The sequence below is a fragment of the Prionailurus bengalensis genome, chromosome X, assembly GCF_016509475.1.
Source record: "Prionailurus bengalensis isolate Pbe53 chromosome X, Fcat_Pben_1.1_paternal_pri, whole genome shotgun sequence".
In the NCBI taxonomy this organism is placed as follows: Eukaryota; Metazoa; Chordata; class Mammalia; order Carnivora; family Felidae; genus Prionailurus; species Prionailurus bengalensis.
Window position 1 is genome coordinate 13,375,140 of NC_057361.1, and position 13,033 is coordinate 13,388,172.

Genomic DNA, 13,033 nt, shown 5'->3' on the forward strand with positions numbered 1-13,033 from the left:
CTTTAATCTATTTTACTTATATCTGATGGGTAGGCATGATTTCCAAAACCTATTACATGTGTGGAGGGTTGAAAGAAATCTTCCCAGACCATATGGCTTTAAAATCTTTATACCGTCCACCTGAGGGTCAGAAAGGGGCGTATGAAGCAGATATTTTGGGAGTTTCTGAAAATATTCAGGCACTATCATACACCTAATCCAAAAGTATCATGTACAACATATTTTATTAACTGGATTTTTTTGTTGTTGTTAAGTAGAATCTGTCGATTCTGTTTCTCTAATTTTTTTGGTCTTTTGTTTTTCTGGCCAGGTATCTTTTTGCCTCAGTAATTAATGTTTCCCTTCAAATTGCTTAACTGTTAAGTTTTGCTTTTGTTTTTCACCCCAACTTTTTAGCTCCAGTCCTAATCTTTTCTCCCACTTTCTCTTTGTCTCCCACTCAACTAGGTCTGCTAAATGAGTAAGGCACCAACAGGTGCATGCACAAAGTATGCTCTCTTACCGAAGATGCTCTGTTTAGGTAACTTTCTCTAAGACTGTTGACATCAAAGTGGCTGTATTGTCAGCTGCCACTTTCTCCATGCTTACAGTGTTTTACAGACTATTATACTTGTGTATAAACTGAAATGAGTTACACAGAACCGTACTGACCTTTACTATGTGTGATATAGTCTGATATTTTCTTTTGTTGGAGAAATATACAGATCACCCTATACATTGATTTTTGTGATCGCACTTAGTCACAACTTGAAGTTTGAAAAACAGGGACACTTGGATATTTTTGAAACCTTTAGCCAGTCCCTGGCTTTTATAAAATAGCAACACGCCCTCATCCACCCCCACAGGTAATCACATTCTAACCCCTTTACTCTATCTTCTTTTTTTCTCATAGCGCTTATCACCACCTGACAAATGTTTGTTCATAGGTTATTCCCCCTACACTAAAAAATATAAATTGCAGGATCTGTGTTTTGTTATATTCCCAACCTGGACCAGTGCTTACCACGTGAGGAAGCTCAGGCAGAGAATGGTGGTTTTTCGCCAAGGTCACATAGCTAGTGAGTGTTGGACTTGGAATTTGAATTCAATTGGCCTTATATTAAGACAGCAAAATGGATCCTATGTGATAGAATGAACTGTTTACCAAAAGAAACAAGAGAGGGAAATAATACCTCGATATTCTGTGTTCATAAGCAATCTTCACTCATTTTTGGTGAAAATCTTAGCCATTCAAAGAAATTGTGGAATACCTACTGTGTGTCATGCATTGTTCTGGGAACTGAAGATACCTGAAATAAGACATACAGAGCTCCTGCTCTGTATTCCTTTATTTGTGTACATATATCCCTTCTATTTTATACATTCTTTTATTGTTTTTTTTCTTATTACAAAAACAAAGCTCGTCACAGAAAAATCTGAAAATCACACGAGCAAAAGGGAGCATAAAGAATACCGATTTCATCCAAATTGTTAGGAGCAGAAGAAGATACAGAAAATATTAATAACTATCATGCCTTGGTTACTGGTATTTTGAATGATGATTATTTTGTTATTCATATGTTGCTCTATTTTAAAAAACTTCTCCAGGGGCGCCTGGGTGGCTCAGTTGGTTGCGTCTGACTCTTGGTTTCTGCTCAACACACTGATATCACAGTTTCATGAGGTCGAGCTCCACGTTGGTCACTGCACTGACAGCACGGAGCCTGCTTGGGATTCTCTCTTTCCTCTTTCTCTGCCTTTCCCCCAGCTTGTGTGCTCACTCTCTCTCTCTCTCTCTCAAAATGAATAAATATTTTTAAAAAAATCTCCAATGGACAGACATTACTCTTAAAAGCAGGAACCCCCCCCATTTTAGAAAAAAATATTAAAAAATGGTTGACGAGTAATGCACACAAATGAATGGTCTTGGTGTGATAGAATTCTAACTAATTTCTCTTAAAATATTGTTTAATGCACTTGTGTAAGAGGACGTTGAAGGAAAATTATTATAAAATAGAATACACTGTACTTGTTTGAACTTGTACTTTTGTTTTCATTTACTATTGTGATATTAGGTAAAGTGAAGTCATTGTTTTATACTTATAAATGTGTTAATATTTAACCTTTGTGGGTGTCCCTCTGGATTTCTGAAAGGCTGGCTTATCCCGTTGTACTGGCTGTTAATGTTAAGCAACATGAGCTCTGCATTGGTGACAGTGAGTAAAGGAAATGACCTAGACCAGAATCCCTGCGGCTTAGACTTAGAATCACTGGGGTGGAGTAAATAAATATTGGTCAAACGAAAAATATTGAATAGGAAACTCCTCCTGGTCTGTCCCAGTCCATAAGTAGTGATGACAAGACTTCACACATAGAACCTTGTTTTAGAAAAATTGCTTTGAGTATTCCACCCTAAGATCATTGTTCTTTTCTTCAACCTTTTAGTACACAATGCATTGTAATTTACAAGGAAAGACTGCTTCTGAAGTTCAAAATAGTGAAAATTGGTTGTAATTGCTGGCCATCATCCATTCTTCCTTCTCCAGGAAGTAGCATGCTAAATTTCTTTGACTGAGCTCCTCTTCCTCCTTCACACTTCTTACAGGCTGGTAGAATTGTTTATCAAGATACCCCACCGTGGGGGCACCTGGGTAGATTAGTCAGTTAAGCATCCAACTCTTGATATCAGCTCAGGTCATGATCTCACGGTTTGTGAGATCAAGCTCCATGTTGGGGCCCCGATTTGATTGCCTGGGTGGCTCAGTCGCTTCAGCGTCTGACTCTTGGTTTCTGCTCTGCACTCACAGCACAGAGCCTGCTTGGGATTCTCTCTCTCTCTCTCTCTCTCTCTCTCTCTCTGTCCCTCCCCCACTTTGGAGAGCTCTCTCTCTCTCAAAATAAATAAACATTAAAAAAAGATACCCCACCCTCAACCAGCCTAAAGGTAGGCACTTAACCCCAGTGGGGCCAGTCAGCCACACCCTTCCTGGAATGTGGATTCCATAGATTCATGCTTGTAAATACCTCAAGGTGCCTTCCATTGGTTCCCACTTCCCAGATCTCTGGAATGGCTCTGGTTGTCACCTTTCCCAAATGGATTCCTTTGATTCTGTGAGTTCCTCATATCTTTCCATAGATTCCCTTTTTGCCTGAGGTAGCCTGAGGCCATTTATGCATGCAAACAGAATCCCCGATAGTCACCTAACCCTATCCCCTTCCAGCTCCAAGTCCTGAATTCAACCACAGATTCTCGTGAATAAGGAACGTGACCCTTATAGTTGGAAAGGAACTAGAAAAGATACTAAAAAGTTGGGGGGAAATTAAAAAAAAAAGTTGGCAACATTTTGTTTGCAATTGTGTAAAAGCTACAGAAGACAAAGCCATGCTAAGTATTTCAAAAAGCATATTCAATACGAAGAATTGAGTACATCGATGTTAGATGAAAGAGGGGATGACAAGGTAACCCAGATATTTGTCACTGCTTCCTGTGCCCCTAGGGCTGATATAGTGACTGCAAGCAGTTATCACGCTCAGGGCTGGGAGAACAAAAGGAAAGAAGTGGGGTTACCAGAATGGGGAGTGTGAAGGAGAGGTCTTGCTCTGGCTGGCTCTTGGACCTTTGGTGGAGGCACTCCACACAGCCCCAGATCAGATGTACTGTGGAGCTCAAGGTCAGACCACCAAGGAAGGGGTGGCCAGTGAGCACTGGTGCCTCTGTGGCGATCTGGTGTGGTATGCTGGGAAGATTGAAAGAGTCTGGAAAGAAAGAAGCTGGAGACTGGAGCTATGGAGGGAGGCTGTTCACAGAAGCCAGCAACCAGAGGTCCCTTCTTCCTTCCTGTCTCCCATCAGAACCTTCCATTGACAGAACCTAGTAGAGAGGCAACGGGCTTAGGAGTTTGGGAAAAGCAGTTTGCAGAGTCTCAGCCCTGGCATCACGCAGTAGAGTAAAAAAGGGTTAGTTTAGAGCTGAGAGATGGTGGCAGGTAAATAACCACGACAAAAGCATGCTTTGCTTTCAAGAGGATCAGTAGTGGTTTTTGAAAATAGAACTCCCTAGACAATTGGAAATTTTCAATATATCTGTGACTAAACGTAAATTGCATCATTAGTGTACTTTATGCCGAAAGACATAAAGGGCACAAATTTCAAACCTGTAACATGTTCTCTGGCCCTTAGTGATGGCATATGGATGTATCAGTTGGAAAATTTGTCTCCTAATACATATTTATGAGGTACAAGAGGTACAGCAAGATTGTTCCCTTTGATTATTACAAAGAGGAAACCAGCTTTGATGTAGACCTATCTTAGTCATCAAAAGGTCTATTATTGTAAGGTCATTTACAAATTCCTATTGAGAATTGCTTTTCAAAATATGCTAGGAGAAAAGCCAGAGAAATTCATTATATCACTGAGAAGATACTTTATAATTTCACTTAAGGGAAATTACACATGCTTCAAAAGTATAGACTGATTAAGCCAACAGATTTTATTTTGAAAGTTTGCAAAATTACTAGTCTTCTAAGATTAATGAATAGAAAAGGAAATTACTATACTAGTAGCAAAACAAAATGTTATATGAAAAATGCATCTATGAATGTTCATGGAAGCTTTATCTGTAATAGACAAAAGCTGAAATCAGCCTAGATGTCCCTCGACAGATGGAGAGTTCAACTGTGGCACATCTATACCACGGATTTCCACTCAGCAATAAAAGGAAAGAATCTACTGATAGACACAACTTGGACGAATCTCTAGGGAATTATGTTGCATGAGAAAGCCAATCACAGAAGATTATGTACCTTATGATTCCATTCATATGGCATTTCTGAAATGACAAAATTTTAGGAATTGAGGAGAGATCACTAGTTGCCAGGGGTTAGGGATTGGGGGTGGGGGTTCAGGAATGTGATGTGAATGTGACTATAAAATGACAAAGTGTTGGGGCACCTGGGTGGTTCAGTTGGTTAAGCAGTTAAGCATCTGACTCTTATCTTGGCTCAGGTCATGATCTCATGGTTCCTGAGATCAAGCCCCAAGTTGGGCTCTGCGGTGACAGCAAGAAGCCTGCTTGGGATTCTCTCTCTCCTTCCCTCTCTTTCCCTCCCTCACTTGCACGCACGTGCACACACACACACACACACACTCTCTCTCTCTTTTTCAAAACAAACTTAAAAATTGTTAATTAAAACTTAAAATTAAGGGGGCGCCTGGGTGGCGCAGTCGGTTAAGCGGCCGACTTCAGCCAGGTCACGATCTCACGGACCATGAGTTCGAGCCCCGCATCAGGCTCTGGGCTGATGGCTCAGAGCCTGGAGCCTGTTTCCGATTCTGTGTCTCCCTCTCTCTCTGCCCCTCCCCCGTTCATGCTTTGTCTCTCTCTGTCCCAAAAATAAATAAACGTTGAAAAAACAAAAACAAAAACAAAAACAAAAACAAAAACAAAAAAAAACCTTAAAATTAAAAATGGTGTGCAGTAACAATAAAAAAAACCTTAGCAATGCTTTCAGTCTTGTTCCATTTATTAACTGAAGTAAAGACAATAGTTCCTACGTGTGTGATCTTTTAAAACTTTTTAATTATGGACAACTGAAAACAAATACAAAAGAAAATAATTGAATGAACCCCCATGTGCACACCATCCAGCTTTGATAATTATCACTCATGGTCAAAGGTGTTTCGTCTGTACCCCCATCCACTCCTGCTATCCCTCATTATTTTGCTGTACATATCACATCTCATATTATGTCATCTGTAAATATTTCTTTATGCATCTCTAAAATGTAAGAGTTCCTGGGGTGCCTGGGTGGCTCAGTCGGTTAAGTGTCTGGCTTCAGCTCAGGTCATGATCTCGTGGTCTGTGAGTTCGAGCCCCGCATTGGGCTCTGGGCTGACAGCTCAGAGCCTGGAGCCTGCTTCGGGTTCTATGTCTCCCTCTCTCTGCCCTTCCCTCACTTATTCTCTCTCTCTGTCAAAAATAAATAAACCTTAAAAAAAAAGTAAGAGTTCCTTTTTCTTTCTTTCTTTTTTTTTTTTACCAAGGATGTTGTGTTATAGGGGTTTTACATTTTTTTTAATGTTTTATTTATGAGAGAGAGACAGAGTACAAGTGGGGAAGGGGCAGAGAGAGAGGGAGACACAGAATCCAAAGCAGGCTCCAGGCTCTGAGCTGTCAGCCCAGAGCCTGATGTGGGGCTTGAACTTGTGAACCACGAGATCATGACCTGAGCCGAAGTTGGATGCTTAACCGACTGAGCCACCCAGGTGCCCCAAGTTTTACATTTTTAAAAAGTAATTTCTATGCCCAACGTGGGGCTTGAACTCACGACCCCAAGATCAAGAGGCGTGTGCTCTACTGACAGAGGCAGCCACGTAGCCAGGCACTCCAAGTTCCTTTTTTGAAAAACTTCAAAATAACAACAATACATTCTCACATACAAAAAAAAATGTAGCTATTCCTTGATATCAATATCCAGCCAGCATTTATATTTATTGACTTTCTCTTAATAAAGGTGTATGCTTTAGCTTAATTTATGTACAATAAACTGCACCTACTTAGTTGAGTGTCTGACTCTTGGTTTCCATTCAGGTCATGATCTCATGGTCGTGGGATCGAGCTCCATGTCAGGATCTGTGCTGACAGTGTGGAGCCCGCTTGGGATTCTCTCTATGCCCTTCCACCACTCTCTCAAAATAAAAAAAATAATACTCTAATAAAAATTTTTAAAAATTTAAAAAAGAAATTAAAAAGTTAACATCATAGAAACGGAGAGTAGAAAAGTGGTTGCTATAAGCTGAGGGTGGGCGAAATAGGGAGAAGTTGGTCAAGGGTACAAACTTTCTGATATGAGATGAATGAGTTCTGAGGATCTAATGTACAACGTGGTTAATAACACTGTATTGTATATTTGAAATTTGCTAAGAGAGTAGAACTTAAATGTTCTCACCAAAAAAGTTAAAACGGTAAATATGTAATGAACGTGTTAACTCGGTGTGGGGAAGTCCTTCCACAATGTATATGTATAGAATCACCCCACTGTACACTTTAAATAGTTTAAAATTTTGTCAATGATGCCTCAACAAAGTTTGGGGGAAAATGCTAGAAGACAACATAGGAGAAAATCTAGGTGACTTTGGACTTAGTGACAACCTCTTAGATATAATACCAAAAGCATGATCCACGAAAGAAAAAACAGATAACTTGGACTTCATTGTTCTATAAGCCTAAAACTGTTCAAAAACCTAATGTCTATTAATTAAAGTGTTATCCTCTGCAAGCCTCAGTTTCCTCATCTCAGAAGTGAGGTATTAGACTAGATCTCAGAATGAAATTTGGTCCTTGGAAGTAGTGATGAATGATCGCCACCCCCTGCACTTCCTAGTGTGTACTTGAGGATCGTTCTAGCGATTGCACTGACAGATCAGTGGAGCCAGCATCACTTGCTGTGCGTGTTCTGGCAAAGAGAGTCACGCAGAGGTTTCCTTTATCAAGTCTTTTTGGTGATTTTTTTTTTATTGTAGAGAGAGAGAGCAAGTGGGGAAGAGGGAGAGAGAGAGAGAGAGAGAGGAAGAGAATCTAAAGCAGGCTCCATGCACAGCAGGGAGGCCCACGTGGGGCTCGATTCCAGGACCCCGGGATCATGACCTGAGGTGAAATCAAGAATCAGATGCTGGGGGCGCCTGGGTGGCTTGGTCGGTTAAGCGTCTGACTTCGGCTCAGGTCATGATCTCACGGTCCGTGAATTCGGGCCCCGCGTCGGGCTCTGGGCTGACAGCTCAGAGCCTGGAGCCTGTTTCAGATTCTGTGTCTCCCTCTCTCTCTGACCCTCCCTCGTTCATGCTCTGTCTCTCTCTGTCTCAAAAATAAAAATAAAAACTTTAAAAAAAAAAAAAAGAATCAGATGCTGAACCGACTGAGTCACGCAGGCGCCCTTTGGTGACTATTTATTTATTTATTTATTTAAAAAAATTTTTTTTCAGATTTTCTGTTTATTCATTTTTTTGCCATTTATTTATTTTTTTTATTTTTCAATATATGAAATTTATTGTCAAATTGGTTTCCATACAACACCCAGTGCTCATCCCAAAAGGTGCCCTCCTCAATACCCATCACCACCCTCCCCACCCTCCCACCCCCCATCAACCTTCAGTTTGTTCTCAGTTTTTAACAGTCTCTTATGCTTTGGCTCTCTCCCACTCTAACCTCTTTTTTTTTTTCCTTCCCCTCCCCCATGGGTTTCTGTTAAGTTTCTCAGGATCCACATAAGAGTGAAAACATATGGTATCTGTCTTTCTCTGTATGGCTTATTTCACTTAGCATCACACTCTCCAGTTCCATCCACGTTGCTACAAAGGGCCATATTTCATTCTTTCTCACTGCCATGTAGTACTCCATTGTGTATATAAACCACAATTTCTTTATCCATTCATCAGTTGATGGAAATTTAGGCTCTTTCCACAATTTGGCTATTGTTGAGAGTGCTGCTATAAACATTGGGGTACAAGTGCCCCTATGCATCAGTACTCCTGTATCCCTTGGGTAAATTCCTAGCAGTGCTATTGCTGGGTCATAGGGTAGGTCTATTTTTAATTTTCTGAGGAACCTCCACACTGCTTTCCAGAGTGGCTGCACCAATTTGCATTCCCACCAACAGTGCAAGAGGGTTCCCGTTTCTCCACATCCTCTCCAGCATCTATAGTCTCCTGATTTGTTCATTTTGGCCACTCTGACTGGCGTGAGGTGATATCTGAGTGTGGTTTTGATATGTATTTCCCTGATGAGGAGCGACGTTGAGCATCTTTTCATGTGCCTGTTGGCCATCCGGATGTCTTCTTTTTTTTTTTTTTTTTAAATTTTTTTTTTCAACGTTTATTTATTTTTTGGGACAGAGAGGAATTTTTTTTTTCAACGTTTTTTATTTATTTTTGGGACAGAGAGAGACAGCATGAACGGGCGAGGGGCAGAGAGAGAGGGAGACACAGAATCGGAAACAGGCTCCAGGCTCTGAGCCATCAGCCCAGAGCCCGACGCGGGGCTCGAACTCACAGACCGCGAGATCGTGACCTGGCTGAAGTCGGACGCTTAACCGACTGTGCACCCAGGCGCCCCCCGGATGTCTTCTTTAGAGAAGTGTCTATTCATGTTTTCTGCCCATTTCTTCACTGGGTTATTTGTTTTTTGGGTGTGGAGTTTGGTGAGCTCTTTATAGATTTTGGATACTAGCCCTTTGTCCGATATGTCATTTGCAAATATCTTTTCCCATTGCGTTTGTTGCCTTTTAGTTTTGTTGGTTGTTTCCTTTGCTGTGCAGAAGCTTTTTATCTTCATAAGGTCCCAGTAATTCATTTTTGCTTTTAATTCCCTTGCCTTTGGGGATGTGTCGAGTAAGAGATTGCTACGGCTGAGGTCAGAGAGGTCTTTTCCTGCTTTCTCCTCTAGGGTTTTGATGGTTTCCTGTCTCACATTCAGGTCCTTTATCCATTTTAAGTTTATTTTTGTGAATGGTGTGAGAAAGTGGTCTAGTTTCAACCTTCTGCATGTTGCTGTCCAGTTCTCCCAGCACCATTTGTTAAAGAGACTGTCTTTTTTCCATTGGATGTTCTTTCCTGCTTTGTCAAAGATGAGTTGGCCATACGTTTGTGGGTCTAGTTCTGGGGTTTCTATTCTATTCCATTGGTCTATGTGTCTGTTTTTGTGCCAATACCATGCTGTCTTGATGATGACAGCTTTGTAGTAGAGGCTAAAGTCTGGGATTGTGATGCCTCCTGCTTTGGTCTTCTTCTTCAAAATTCCTTTGGCTATTCAGGGCCTTTTGTGGTTCCGTATGAATTTTAGAATTGCTTGTTCTAGTTTCGAGAAGAATGCTGGTGCAATTTTGATTGGGATTGCATTGAATGTGTAGATAGCTTTGGGTAGTATTGACATTTTGACAGTATTTATTCTTCCAATCCATGAGCAGGGAATGTCTTTCCATTTCTTTATATCTTCTTCAATTACCTTCATAAGCTTTCTATAGTTTTCAGCATACAGATCTTTTACATCTTTGGTTAGATTTATCCCTAGGTATTTTATGCTTCTTGGTGCAGTTGTGAATGAGATAAGTTTCTTTATTTGTCTTTCTGTTGCTTCATTGTTAGTGTATAAGAATGCAACTGATTTCTGTACATTGATTTTGTATCCTGCAACTTTGCTGAATTCATGTATCAGTTCTAGCAGACTTTTGGTGGAGTCTATATGGTATAGATTTTCCATGTATAATATCATGTCATCTGCAAAAAGTGAAAGCTTGACTTCATCTTTGCCAATGGAACACAACAAGAACGCGAAATTAAGTATCAGTTGTATAAATTGTAGATTGTCTGTGGATGTACTACACCACCATTAAAAATGATGATATAAGTTCTAGCTCAGTGGTTCTCAACCTGGGGCGGTTTTGCCTCCCAAGGGACATTTGGCAACGTCCAGAGACATTTTTGGATTGTCATGACTGGGGGAGGGGAGTGCTACTGACATCTAGTGGGTACAGCCCAGGGCTGCTAATTCCCATCCTACAGTGCACAGGACAGCCCCCAATGCAAAGAATAGTCCCCAAATATCAGTAGTGCTAAGGTTGACAGACCCTAGTCTAACCAAATGTCTATATCTCTGTGGAAGCTTTACCTCCTTCCTACATATCTGTAACTAACTGTTTTTGAAGCATTTTCTCTCTTCCTCATACTTGGAATAGAGATATTTATGTTCATGTCTTATTTTCCTTTCTAGGTAGAAAGCTCCTTTTCACAGACGGGATATGTGCCTGGTTCATCTCACTATAAACCAGCAACCAGACCACTTTATGCCTTGTAATTGTTTAATAAATATTTGTTGAATTATTACATAAGAAAAAGATATCATGACTCTGTAATTATTGAAATGGAAAGATGCTTGCAATATATTTAACGGGGAAAAAAAGGTTACAAAATGGTATGAGTGATCTCCAGATTAAGTGCAATTCCTATCCAATCTTAGCAAACTTCTTTGCAGAAATTGATAAGCTGACCCTCAAATGCAGATGGAAGGAAGGCCAAGGGAACTGGAAAAGCCAAAACAATCGTGAACAAAGTTGAAAGACTCGCACTGCAGAACTCTCAGAATAAATTATAGGACTACATCTTTGTGGCCTTGACTTAGGCAATTTCTTAGATATGATACCAAAAGTACAAGTGACAAAAGATAAACTGGACTTCATCAAAATCAAAAACTTCTGTGCTAATGATACCATAACGACAGGGGAAAGACAACCCAATGAATGTGAAAAAAAAATTGGAAATCATGTATCTGATAAATGTATCCAGACTATACAAAGGACCCTTACAGCTCAATAACAAGAGAAAACCCAATTTTCAAAATGGGCAAAGGATCTCAATAGACGTTTCTCGAATAACGATGCATAAATGGCTGATGTAGGGGAAGAAAAAAAAATTTCCCTCTGCCCTTCTGAATTTTCTATCAGGGCCCCTGTAACAAAAGACAGATTAGCAAGAGAAAAGCATACGAATTTATTTAATATAGGTTTCATGTGACACAAATGCTTTTGTAAGGAAACACAGACCTGAAGAAGCAGTTAAACCCGAGTACTTTTATGCTAGGTTTGATGAAAAATGGACAATCGTGGAAAACTGTGATGAAACAAAAAGGGTATGAATGTTCTGTCACCAACAGGCACGTGAAGAGGAAAATAGAAATAAAACCACAAGATGCCACTTCACACCCCTAAGAAGGGCTGGCTTTGTTCATATTAGCCAAAAAGTGGAAACAACCAAATGCCCATCAATCGATGAATGGATAAATAAAATGTGGTATCTATGCAATGGAGTATTATTTGGCAGTAAAAACAAATGAAGGCTCTCTGTGTCTTACACCATGGATGAACCCTGAAAGTACTATGATAAGTGAAAGAAGCAAGCTTCTCCTTATTTAAAATTTTTTTTAATGTTTATTTGTTTTTGAAGGAGAGAAAGAGTGTGAGTGGGGGAGGGGCAGAGAGAGAGGGAGACAGAGAGAGAGAGAGGGACCCAGAATCCGAAGCAGGCTCCAGGCTCTGAGCTGTCAGCACAGAGCCTGATGTGGGGATCGAACCCACAGAGATGTGAGATCATGACCTGAGTCGAAGTTGGATGCTTAACTGACTGAGCCACCCAGGCGCCCCTGTATGCTTCTCTTTATATGAAATGTCTAGAATAGGCAAATCCATTAGAGACACAAAGTAGGTTAGTGACTGCCCAGATTTGAAAGGTTTGGGAGGAAGTGGGGAGTGTTAATAGGTCTGTGTTCCTTTTATGGAGGATAAAAATGTTCTCTAAGATTACCTGGCTGGCTCAGTTGGTGAAGCGTGAGACTCTTGATCTCGGGGTTGTAAGTTCAAGGCCCACGTTGGGTGTAGAGATTACCTGAAAAATAAAATATTTAAAAATAAATAAATGAATAAAGAAATAAAACTAGATTGTGGCGATAGTTGCACAAACCTGTAAATATACTAAAACCCAGTCAATTGTACATCTTAATTTTTTAATGTTTAGTTTTGAGAGAGGGGGGGAGAAGGAGAGGGAGAGAGAGACACAGAGAGCATGAGCGGGGGAGGGGCAGAAAGAGGAAGACCCAGAATCCGAATCAGGCTCCAGGCTCTGAGCTGTCGGCACAGAGCCCGATGTGGGGATCCAACCCACAGAGCTGTGAGATCATGACCTGAGTCCAAGTGGGAGGCTTAACCGACTGAGCCCCCCAGGTGCCCCCAGGTGTACATTTTAAATGAATTGGACAGTGTGCTAATAATCATATCTCAATAAAGCTACTTTAGGAAAAGAAAAAAACCAAAAGCAACACTGGGGTATTTCCTCCCTAGAATGTAGTGAGCTAGAGTAATTGTGGAACTTTAGCGGGTCAGTTTGTACCTGGTTTCCAAAAACATTGTTTGTGAAAACCCTGACTGATGAGTCGCAGCTGCACTAGGAGGGATGTGACTTGGCACTCGCCCTCAGAGACAATGCACCAAAGCGTAGTGTTCACGGAACTGCT